Here is a 12517-nt window from a genome sequence, read left to right on the forward strand (position 1 = left end):
AGTGTTATGCAACCTGAAAGAACTCAGGATGGTCTTCAAGGTCATACCAGAAATTTTCATTTCACCTTTTTTTTTCAACAGTTGTTGAATAACCCTGAAATTCTTTCATTGTCATCTGTTGTTCTGGGCATCGTTCGTCAGGCCTTCTGCATATTTTGTCAGGATGCAGTCCTAGTCTGGCACAGGCTAGATGCTTGTCTCTCAGCAAATGTCTGAACATGCGTGTTTGTGCTGGGATTAAATCCTCACAGTTGTTTGGTTTTTGAATTCTGCAGATTTTTTTTTACTTTTCTGCTGCACGCACTTTGAACGAAGTGAAATGAGCTGGAAAAAAGAACCATTTTCATTTCAGTTTTGAAAGCATTGACTGATATGTGCATTTTTTCCAGCTTGCTGTGTGTGAAGAAGCACAAAGAGGACTCGGGATGTAGCGGAGTCAGAAACAAAACGGCATTTGTGGCTTTGTCCCACTTTGATGAAATGACTCTTCTCAGTGGTGAGAATCTCCTCAATAAACGTTCTCATTTTTGCATTTGAAAAGGATCTTCAAACGTTCTCACTTCTTCTTTGTAGAAATGTTGTAATGATTATTCTTTTTTTGGACTGTAGCAAGTATTTGACAGGTTTCTTGTGGGGTCTTAAAAAGTTTTAAAAGAATTGAACTGATGAATTTGACAAATAATACCTTAAAAAGTCTTAAATTTTGATATCCAAATCTAAAAAATGATGCTCCTTGAAACGTCTCTGTTTTACATGTCATGTCAAGAATTACATTTTTCATTTGTGGATTGAGAAATCTAGATTTTTTTTTCTAAAACCTATGTTTGTCTTTTTGAACATACATTTATATTAGGATATATTTGGACTCCATGCAAAGTATTGAATGATCTAAAGGACCAATTAGTAGAGTTGATGAAGTTTTTGCTTCAAGGAGTCTAAAAATTTTATTTTAAGATGTAATTCCCAACATGTACAAACTTCCAAAACTTGCATTCAAAACTTAGAGGCTTCAAGTTGTATTACTGTGAAATGAAGTGTTGATTGTCATGTTTTAATTTTGCTCTTGTTCTGTAGATTACAGATTTCTGGAGGACACTGGGAGATTTTCTGATGGTGCCAGCAGAGACGGTCTGGTGAGAGCTCCTCGGACAACTTTTAAAGTAAGTCTGAAACTTCTAGATGTGGTGGAGTCATGGAATGACAGCTGTTTGTTGTAACATGGTTAGGTACCCTTCTAGAGTCTATTATAAGGTATATCTTTGCCGTTTTTAGGCAAAATCTGAAATAATTTTTGTATCACAGTTTCTGCAAAGTAGTTAATACATAAAAACTTTTTCAACAAGCATTTTTGCCGTGTGCCCCTGATTTACTATGATTTGAAGAAAAAAAATACTCAGAAACTCTCTTTCAATTTTAATTTACCGTATTTTCCGGAGTATAAGTTGCATCGGAGTATAAGATGCAAGAGCAAAAAAGGTCTAATCAAGAAGAAGAAAACCATAAATAAGTCGCTCTGGAGTATAAGCTGCACTTTTAGTAGAAAAGTCTGATGTTTCAGAGCAAATCTGCCAAGCAATGCGTAGCTAAAATAAAATAAAAAATACAAAAATACAAATCTTTTGATTTCTATGAGAAAAATATCAAAGTTTAAGAGGAAAGCAATCAGATTCTCTTCCATGTTTGTTTTGAACTGCACTTCTTCCAATGTCAATAGCAAATACTTATATTCAGATGCAACGCCCTCTAGTGGTTGTTAGAGGAATCAACGGCAAAAGGACAACCAGTGTTTACTGGGAAAAAACAAATATTTGAGCCTATTTATGTCTGCAAAAAACCACAAATAAGTTGCACCCCTAGCTAAAAAAAACTGCGACTTATACTCCGGAAAATACAGTAATTTATATATATCCTCCATTAAAAAAACACTACAAGAACATGATTAAAACATCAACACAACTTTACTTGGAGTGAGTCTTTATGAAGAGCGGTTGTTGCCCCTGCTCACAAAGGCTCCACCCCTCTCCCAACCGTCGCCAACCATCATGAGAATTCGCTCTCAGGTAGGCCTTCCAGAGTGTACACACACTTCCACCCAACAGTGGCTAGCATAGGCTCCAGCAACCCCATGACCCCAACTGGGATTTAGTGAGTTAAAAAAGATGCATTCAGTCAAGAAGGCCACCTCTGTAATACAAACTAACTGCTTTTAAATGAAAAAAACTGGAAGCTATAAAACTTTGATAATGCATAACTATCAGACAATAACTTTTCAAAATGTTTTGACTCTGAGCTTTGGAATTGCAGACCTAAATGCGGTGATTTAAATGCTATTTCTTCAGAATTACTTATTTTTTATGATGTCAAATTATCTAATTTTCTAAAGGAGGGCCCTGCTGTTTTCCAACACTCCAACTGCAATGGCATGCAGGGATGTCTTTTTGATGTGTATGTGTTGTGGTGGGGTTAACATTACTTCTGCAATGTTCAAAAATCAATCCAAACTTAACGAGTCTGTAACGAGGGGCAAAATAAATGCCGGGGACATGAGGATTGGGAATTCTTTCCTCCAGGACTCTGCAAGTGCAATAATTCGTTATTAGCCCAGAACACTTCCAACCTTTAATAAATCTCCTAAACCGCCTCTCATTTGCCAGTATGAAGTTATGAAACGGCCAAAGAAGGAAAGTTTTGTCCTTTCGAATAAAAGGAGGGCAGTTAGGAGACATTGAATCCACCTCTGGTTTAATTGTTAATGAAACTTACACAACCAGATTTATTGATGTAGCCCAGATGTTTGATGTTTTATGCATTGCCTCTTGGAGCAGATAAAAAACCCACGTCGACTTTTCCAGCCGGCTGAGTTATCAGCCGGTCTGTGGTCTCAGCAAATCCACCGTGGGTCGTGAACTCTTCCTCACATCCCGTTTCAATCAGACCTTTTGCTTTGTTTGAAGTCTGCTGCTGTGAAGTGTTTGTTTTACTTCAGAAGCTCTTAGGGTTTGCCTATTTTAGAAGAAGTTCTGCATTATGCTCTAAATCTGCCTGTGACACTGCTGCAAAATATACAGCGGATCCTGGGTAAGGATCTGATTATCGTCCACTTTTATTAGCTGCTGTCATCAGTCACCAGTTCATCACGGGGCTACACAGCAAAAAAACAAAACTGACCAAAGGCATGCAGTCCCCCTTGTGTGCAGCAGGCGGTGTGCAGCAGACATGCCTCTTCTTTCCAAGCTGCGCAACAGAACTCATACATTTCTTTTAGGGGCAACAGATAATGGCACATTTGCTTTATTTTTACTAATCCGAACTGTGAGTTTTTGTTCTGTTACACTGCTACTTAAAAGCATATTTTTTTGTTCCATAATGCTTCCTAAAAACCTGATTTGCTCATTGCTGACTTCTGAAACTGATTCTTTGTGCCTGAATTTGACCACACTATAAGTTTAAGTTGTTTTTTTTTTGGGCTGCATATACATGTACTGCAACATGGGGCAGCAAAAATGATTGTTAATAGTCAACTTATCATCGATTATCTTTTCAATTAGTCGACTAATCGTATCACACGTAAACTGGATGTAAAACACACATCTTGACCATCATTAGCCTTAAACTGAACTGTTTGAGCTATTTGGTAACAAAAAATAAAGACAGTTAGGGCAATCGTTTATTAACTCTTTAATGAATCTTGCAGCTCACGATGATCCCTCTTCAGTGTCATCATACTCAGTCACAACATGCTTCCTCTTCAGGTGCTCATGCATTGCTGTAGTGCTGCCATGGAACCCAATTTCTGCCTTAGATATTGTTTTGGACACTTATTTCTTAAAATTTTTTTTTAAATCTTTTCCACTTCCAAGCTCCGTTGACGTGTCGTCATGGTACCCGAGTCTTCTTATAACTCTGTGACATCACTACTGACCCGGATTACCACTACTGCCCATGTGTGTCAAAGGCAATGGCAGACACGGCATTAGAAAGCGCACACCGTAGTTTTGAGGTTAAAAAATAAAAGGACTAATCGACTATTAAATTAGTCATCGGCTATTTTAATAGTCGACATTGTCATGACTAATCAACTACTTGTGGCAGCCCTACTGCAGTTAACTGTGACGCTTTATGCTATTTGTTCGAACAGTTTATACCAATCTAGAGGTTTACACGTGTTTTGCCTCCAAGGTAGAGTGTAAAACACTTAATAGTATATCTTCATTTCATATCGCAGTCAAATCCACTTCTTCAGATGTTTTTTTTTTTCATTATGTAAAAAGAAAAAACTCATGTTGTCTTGGTTTCTAGTTATTTACTGATTGCTTTAAGAGTTTGACCAAAGCTCTCTTTCTGTTTTTTCAGATAAAGTTACTGGCTGCTCAAGCCAGAAAGATGAACATCACTCTCAGGTTTCTTCCACTCACCTTCACTAAGAGAAGAGAAAACTCCACCATCTTCAATCCGAGGTAAGAAAGCTCCAACTGTAGCAATGACTTTCTAGCAGTTCTAGAAAGTTAAAATGAAACAAATTCCTGAAAATGAATGAAATTGTTTATTTCAAGCAATCAATCACATCCAGAAAGTAGATTTCTTGAAAGGAAGTGGGAGGAAGCGAACTTATCATTTTCTTCACATGAATTATCAATATCTGGTTCAGGACTTAATATCAAATATTTGTACCCTATAATCATAGATTCAGGTAATTATTTGTCTACTTGCTCATGAACCAATTGATATCAAATCAAAAAAGAGGATTGAGAAAATACATCTTTTAATTTTTTGCTTCCTTAAACTGCCAGTCCTATTTAAATAAAGTTTTATTGCAACAAACCTAAACACTATATACTTTTATTTAATTAACTTAAGAAAATAAAAGTCATAATTAGTTAATACTGGGAAACATGTCTTCTCTAAAGTTATTGTATTATAAAAACCAACATTAAAAGAAAGGTAAAGGATCAAACTAAAATAGAATCAATCATTTAGTACATAGACCTGCTCCTCCAATGATCTAATCCTGCAAATATTCTTGTTTTTAATGTGTTCTGGGATCGATAGTCAACATAAACACTTCATTTTGGTGAATACTGCACTCAGCTTGGTCTGCTGTTTTACCACAGGATGGCACTCTTGTAGAATTCCTCCAACACTCCTTTTCCCTTTTTTAAGCCTCTTCATATGTAAAACCATAGAACTAATTCATCTTTTTTTTGTTTTTTTGCTACCACATGCTATTATATCTCACAAAGTTGTGTTTTTGGATCAAAAGAATCCAAATAAAAGTTTTAAATTAAACACTTTCACTCTTTTGAAAGTTAGTGATGCAGTTACTTTTACTAACTTCATCACATGAAGAGATACTTTTTTCTGGTTGTGGAGGTTAACATTACATGAAAGGTATTTTGTCGCTGGGATATATAAGAAAACTAACATGTTACATATTTGTTTCTACCAAAAGTTACTTTTGGAAAACTAAAATATTTTTGGTCATTTTTCTTACATTTTACCACATTTGACTTGGTTCCACTGACAGTCATAACACTGTTGGTGGCTTTTCTGTATCTCAGAGAAACCTCCTGTTTTCCAGTGTCTGAACCACTCTAGCCCCACAGTGGAGGAACAGAAGGAGGGGAAGGCTTTTGAACTTCATATTAACATTTTACAAGTCTGAAATTCCCAGAGACAATCAGGAGTTGCCGCTAAAACAAAGCTTTGTCAGTCAGTCGCACCAGCTGCTGTTACCACCCAGTTTTCCATCCTCAGTCTGATGTTCAGGTGTTTTAGGAGGAGTCGCCATGTTTTTCCTTCCCAAATGTAACTAAATTCGGATTGTTGCACAAAGTTAAAAATGTAGTGAAATGAAGTCTTCATGTTTAGATTTATGTTTCTTTTTGTCTGACTAACAAACAAGCTAGGAATAGTTGGGGGGGAGAATGGGCTTTAAACTCTACAAGTACATAATATAGAAAGCAGATGTGGGAACTGGTGTGACTTTAGCTGGTTACTAACCTATTCAAGCTTTGCATCTGTTCTGCCAAAGAAGGATCATTACTGGCAGACGGCTGACCGGCGAGCTTTCATGCGCGCATATTTCTCTCTTGTGTTTATTGTTGGCATCACAAATAATAATAATAATTTACATGCTTTATATTGCTTTTCCCTTACCAGTTACTAACTTTAAAAAGGCATTCGTAAAAAAGAAATCACTAAAAGTTAAGAGGCTGCCTCTAACCGGGTCCAGCCCGGGAGGGTATGAGCGTAATTGGTGGCGTTTGGCAGAATATTGGCAGCACTTATGTTGGGGTGGAATTATGTTCTCTTCATCCTCGTTCTGGCGTGACAGGGCATTTTCCTCGGCTTGAGAAGACTGGGCGACACGTTGCAGAAGCAGTTATCCTGGATAATGACTGAGCATATTTCAGTAATAATTTGAGAAAATTTGTTACATGAGCTGCTGTGGTTTTTTGCTCATATGATTTTATTCCATATATTGGGGACTGGCCTCAATTAACCTCAACTTTCTGGGTTAGCAGGAAACTAATTTGATTCCCAATTATTGACAGGTGTTGAAGAACAACGGGCTTTGGAGTAAAAAAAAAAATGTTAGTTAGTTGTAGAAAAAGTATATTTTTTACGCGTGTGAAGTTTTACAACCAAATGTTAAATCAGCCTATGCCTTTGTGTAGCAGAGTAAAGGAGTTTTAATTGCCAGTTAGATTTATTATTAAGAATCTTCATAAAACCCATATTAAAATGTACCGTGGAAAAAAAATTAAATCCAACAATACATTCCAAAAATACAATCTTGGCATAATGGTCCACATATTGGAGAAGGAATTTTTAATCTTAAAAAAACTGTCTAAAAATTCAGTTTAAAGCCACAAATAAAAAAACACAGATAAAGAAAACAAATGGATAAGGCTAACAACTGACCCCCTTATGGAGGGTAAAAAAATAGGGCAAAATCTAAACTTCTTAATTACAGCATTCTCTCGCTTTATCGTGGTTCAACTTTGTGGTCTTGCCATTTGACATTTTTTTTCAGTGCAACTTTTCATGCTTTTTTTTGTCTTCTGCTTCCTGATTGGCTACTGATCTTGTCAATCAATCTTTTCCGTGTTGTGTTTTCTGCGCAGAGACGATGTATGTGCGGCTCGGCAGTTTCATAAATCTGTAACACAATTAGATTAATTCTATGATAGTGGACCTATTTTTCCCCCAAAAAATAAAAGTTCAGCTTTGGGTGTGTTCAGACTGGAAAAATCCTTTGGTCTGGACAGAGTCCACTTAATTTGTTCCAAATCGAGTCCTAAACCCTGTGTTTGATCTGTATTCAGACTGCCATCAAGCGAACTTTCCTGTTCCGGACCAAAGCTTGTAAACAAAACCACATGACTGAAGTTTTCTTCACTCATTGGCCAGTAAATACGAGGGCGGGGCAAAGTTACTAGAGGCAAAAATCATGAAAGTCCTTCGCTTTGCAATCCTCTCATAGTTCACTTCAAATTTTATATTTCGTTGTATTCATACTGAGAACTCTCTGAGCAAACCGAAACTCAATCCGATTGGAAACAAACCAAGACAACCTCGAAAAATGGGTCAAAGGGCGGTTCCTGGTCCTGGACCAGGGTTCGCTTGCTATTCAGACTGAAACTTTGTTCCGGATTATTGCGGGAAACAAACTCTGATTTACTTTAGGCAAACTAAATGTGTCCAGGCTGAATACTCTCTTAGAGAAAAGTGTCCGATTGAGAAAAGCCTTTAAGTGTGTTATGAGAAGTTTTGCTGCCTTAAATATCTGTAATTCTACTTTGGGGTTTTGACCAATCGCTGGTTATTTATGGAATGTTTCCTCAACGATAAACAAGGAAACTATATATATAAAATCCCTTATCCTTAGGTTCTTTCCACATCTTTTCTTTGTATTCATCAGGTAATGGAGCTGAAAGAAATGATTGACTCTAATGCTGTTCACAAAGAACCCAGTCATTTTCTTGTTCTTCCAATTATGGCCTTTTCTCAACTCTTTTCCTAGTGTCCTCACTACTTCCATTTAAATCTTTTTAATGTCCGGTAGCTACTATGTGATTTGTCAAGCGTTTGGAGTAGATTTTATTAACCCAGAATGTGGAGTGATGCGTGGGGCAGTAAGGATTGGTCATCTAGATTTGGATCGTTCCTGCTGAGAGAGTAGATGCAAACACCCTGCCCTAAGGTGATCCAAGTGAGCAAAAAAAAGAAAAAGACAGTGCTGTAGCAGGATCATTAAAATATTACTCACCCGTGATCGTTCCTCATGTGAACATTTGGATGAAATGCATGTGGGCAACATGACACAGCAAAACCAAAGTTGTAACTTAGGACCTTCATTAAACCAATTTTGAAAATCAGGAGAAAGAGCAGTGACATTCACCATGGAGTTGCTGAAATAAGAGTGGTGTATGAATAATGACATAATGAAAATTCACTGAAAACGAGAGACATTTCTACTCAAATTTCATGGCACAGTATGAATACCTCACGTGTAGTACAACCTCTACGCAAATTAAACTCAAATTAAGCAGTCAGAAGGAGCTTCTGGCATTTTTTAGATCCCACTTGACAGTTTTTTGGCGGTCTGTAATTTTTCTTACTAACTCTCTCTGGTTTTGCTTAAAACACAGCTTTCCGTATCCTGATAACGAGTAGTTTTATACGTGTAACAAAGATGGTGATATTTATACAGCTTAAGCTGCTCATTTCACTTTATAGTTGAGATCTTAATGAACAAGAATCTGTAATGTGCTCTAACTGCAAATTTCCAAAATATCCATATCTTCAGTCCTAGTATATTCCATCAAACTAGTAGTATAATCACAACATTTAGTTTATCAAAAATGACTATTGGAAATTAGAAAACCTTATACATTTTACAGTACAGAATTCCTTTTAAAAATTGTTATTCAAAACGTTTCAGAACTTCAAAGAAGAAAAAAACTTGTAACTTTATTAACCCTAGAGCACTATAACTGGGTGATTTTCACCCGAGCAAAAGTATTTATAAAATCCTCAATATGTTGCATTTTTCTGAGTGTCATGGGTCCCTTGGTAAAGTCTCACATGTCCCAGTAATGGGAGGACCAATGGCCAAGTCTCCAGTATCATTATTTTATTTTATTTAGGATTTTTTTTCTTCTCAAATTCACATTTTTTCAGTAATTTTCAAGGATCTCTTAAGGATCTTTCTATGTTTTTATTTTCCATTTTGTTACATTAACCACGCTTGAAAACAAAAGAAAACTACCCTAATTTATCATGTGTTGTCATATTTTGATCTATTTATATGAGAAATACTTTTTGTTAAGTATATTATATTGAATAAAAATTACCAGGCAAAATTGATGGTGTAACTTTTTCTAGTGAAAGTGTTCTAGGGTTAACGGCAATGACTTACAGTCATCTGAGAGTGGGAACTCACACAGTAAAGACATGTATTTTTGTCACTAATGATTGAATTGCAATGTGTGGGAACCTTTTGATGCGGCCGTGGGGAGGCGGTAGACCTCTGATCGGAAGATTGCAGGTTCGATCCCTGCCTTGCTCGCCCATATGTCGAACTGTCCTTCGGCAAACACTGAACCCCGCCTCTGGTGGAGGGTTGGTGCCAGTGTTCGGCACCGGAGCCACCACCAGTGTGTGTGTGTGAATGGGTCTGTGACTATATAGCGTTTCGGGCTTTCGAGGAAGGTAGAATAGCTTTATACATGTGTACGCCATTTCCCATATGCCATGTAAGGTTCCTTCAGTGACTGGTGCAAGAATAATACTTTTTCTTCTAGCAGTATTAACACAGACATTCACACGGCAAAATTAGACCAAAATGCTCAACCTTGATGGTAGCATCTTTTCTAATCAGACATGGACTTACATTCTACAGACATTACAGAAAAACAGTTTTCCAAAAAGATGGCTCTTGTGTTAAGATGTCATCAAAAAAGTATTTGGACTCTTTCAACCAGAAACCATGACGACAATGAATCAGAAACTGTGAGGGCATAAACATTGGGAGAAATTGAAACTTGATATTTATAGTGGTTTTTTTTTTTTTTTTTCTTTTTCCCAACCGTCCTTTAAGTATTGTGAAACAAAGTGGCATGTTGTCATTTTTTTTCTTGTCATTTTTTTTCTTTTTTTTTCCTTATGTAGATTTTTGTATGGTAAACACCAGTTATGGCGAGTTAGCTTAACTTGAATTTCTTGACTTGTTACACCTTATTTTAGTTCTTGGTTTTCCTTGCTTCTCAGTAAGAGTCATGACTCAGAGAAGTGGAAAGACTACAGTTTTGGTTTAGCAATGAGTGTACAAGACAGAACTTGAATAGGTCTGATTCACTTTTGGTCTTCTCCAGTCTGCCCCCTCAGGCTTTGGATTAGACCCCCTGTCATCAAAAAGTGAATTTATTTTTTGTATGTGAATATAGAGGTTTCCAAATCCCTTCTAACCAGTCTTATTACCACCCAAGTTTTGGCAGAGGCGCTTAACCGAGGGATAAAAAAAGAATTGGGGTAAAAGCCACACAACTCTGAGTTTCACGTAGATCTTTATTTTTGCTTCACCCACTTACTCTCATTGCCCTTCATGTGGTCTTTCAAGGAGATGGTGTGTTCCAAGAGGACTTCTTACGGGCTTTTGAGATTGGCACTGCCATGTGGTTCATTCTCTGTGTGGAAGCAGCTTCTGGAACTTTCACTGCTTTCCCACATCAACTCCTGGTTGTTGATCAACATTGGAAAGCTTCATTTATTCCTATCTTTTCTCTCATCCTAATGAAAGTAATAGTTGTCTTTTTGGATTTATGCCACCTGATTGATCTCACGATGATCAGATGCAGATCCTGTTGATCACTATACCAACAATAGCAACCTTCAAACAAAACTTTTGAAGAGTAGCTGATTTGCAGTGCCTTTTTTTATCTATACTAAACTTTTCATTCTCTATATTTAAAGGCTAAAATTATTCTTTCTCCCCACCCCCATTCCCCAAAATCAATGAATGACATTTGTGCCAAGAAACCCTTGTGAACCTACTCGAATGATTCAAAGCATCCCTGGACAAGCCCTTCCTCCACTGAAACACATAGTTTCCATTTGTTGTAATGATTGAGTATTGGCATCCCAACGGCTGGAGCCAAGCCTGAACGTACTTGTATGAACAAAGATGCAGATCAGCAGCTTGCAACAAAAAACTGGTTAAACTCAAGCATACTCATTGCTTTCTCTGACTCATGTGAGAAACTATTGGGGGCTTCCTGAAACTGCAAAGGTTTTTTTTCTTCTAGCTCTCTGTCTAGAACAGTAGTTAACACGTTTGTCTAGAAATCCCCCTACCTTATGTGTTTTGATGATCCTTAAATAATGTCAAGCAAAACAAAGACAAAACAATTTAAATTCCCAGTACTGAATTTACCTTTTGTTGTTAGCTTTGCTAAAGCAACACCTCTCCACTGTCTTTAAAAAAATAGAGGATCCATTTCTTTTTCTACCCAAGATTACCAGTACCCACCTGTTATTTAGTAATTTATATCTATGCTTTTTATTACGTTGTAAACTCTTCGTGCATTCTGTTTGTATTAAGAAACATTTTCACAGAAATGAAGGTATCTTAAGAAACTTCTTTAAAACACTTTTAATACCTTTGCCAAAGTTACATAGCAGGAATACAGAACTTGAAATCCCTTCTGTCTATCCTTAAACCATGAATAATCTACATTTTGAGCTTTTAAGTGTATCATACTGTTCATTCCTCAATAAAAACAACTCCAAAGCGGTGTTTTGATCCGTTCACGCATTTCTGAGTTATCTTTTTAAAAGTCTGCGCTCTCAACAGTAGCTCCTCCCATACCCATGAAAACGAGCAGGTCCTCACGAGCTTACATCACAAGTTGAGAACCATCCCCTCCAGGAAGAGTCTGCTCCGCCCCCAGGCAAACAGAAAGATAGTTAGCAGTGATCAACTAGTTTTGCAAGCCCCCCGGCTCGTGCACAGTAGTGCAGGTGCTGACTGTCAGTGTTTTGAGCCAGTGTAGCGATGGCAAAGAAACACTCATTAGGTTTGACGTTCAAACTTTGTGAAGAAATTTCTGGTATGGAATCTGCAGCACATATTGGGATGGATCCCGAATGTATCCAAGGAAATTGCGCAAGCAGATGGGGATATTGGGATGATGGCTGGAGAAAGGGAGCAGACTACATCCTGGTGGAGAAAGGGGAAGGCTATTTCCTGGTTTAAAACGCAAGCGACGAATTGTGAGAACTGGTTTGAACATGGATTAAAGGCAGTAAGTTGCACGTGAAAAGGATTTTTGATACAGAGATTAATGATGCTTCAAAGAGAAAAGAAATGTTCAGAGCCAGTGCTAATCAAAACAATGTTCTCATCATTTCAATAATCCCGAAATGTTCATCTGGCATTTTCTACATTTTTTGATCAAAGAATTGATCAAAAATTTAGATTCAGCCTTAATGTAAAGGATTTTATAATTATGCT

General features: G+C 37.2%; 1 long non-coding RNA gene across 1 annotated transcript; it reads left to right on the forward strand.

Annotated features, from left to right (window-relative positions):
- The first annotated feature begins 380 nt into the window (after positions 1–380).
- On the forward strand, positions 381–4454 carry LOC112138799. Its single transcript, XR_002917843.2, has 3 exons — positions 381–496; positions 1075–1160; positions 4354–4454. It is a non-coding gene; the product is annotated as an uncharacterized LOC112138799 (long non-coding RNA).
- The last annotated feature ends 8063 nt before the right edge of the window (positions 4455–12517 follow it).

This window comes from Oryzias melastigma, unplaced genomic scaffold, assembly GCF_002922805.2.
Source record: "Oryzias melastigma strain HK-1 unplaced genomic scaffold, ASM292280v2 sc00488, whole genome shotgun sequence".
Classification (NCBI taxonomy): Eukaryota; Metazoa; Chordata; class Actinopteri; order Beloniformes; family Adrianichthyidae; genus Oryzias; species Oryzias melastigma.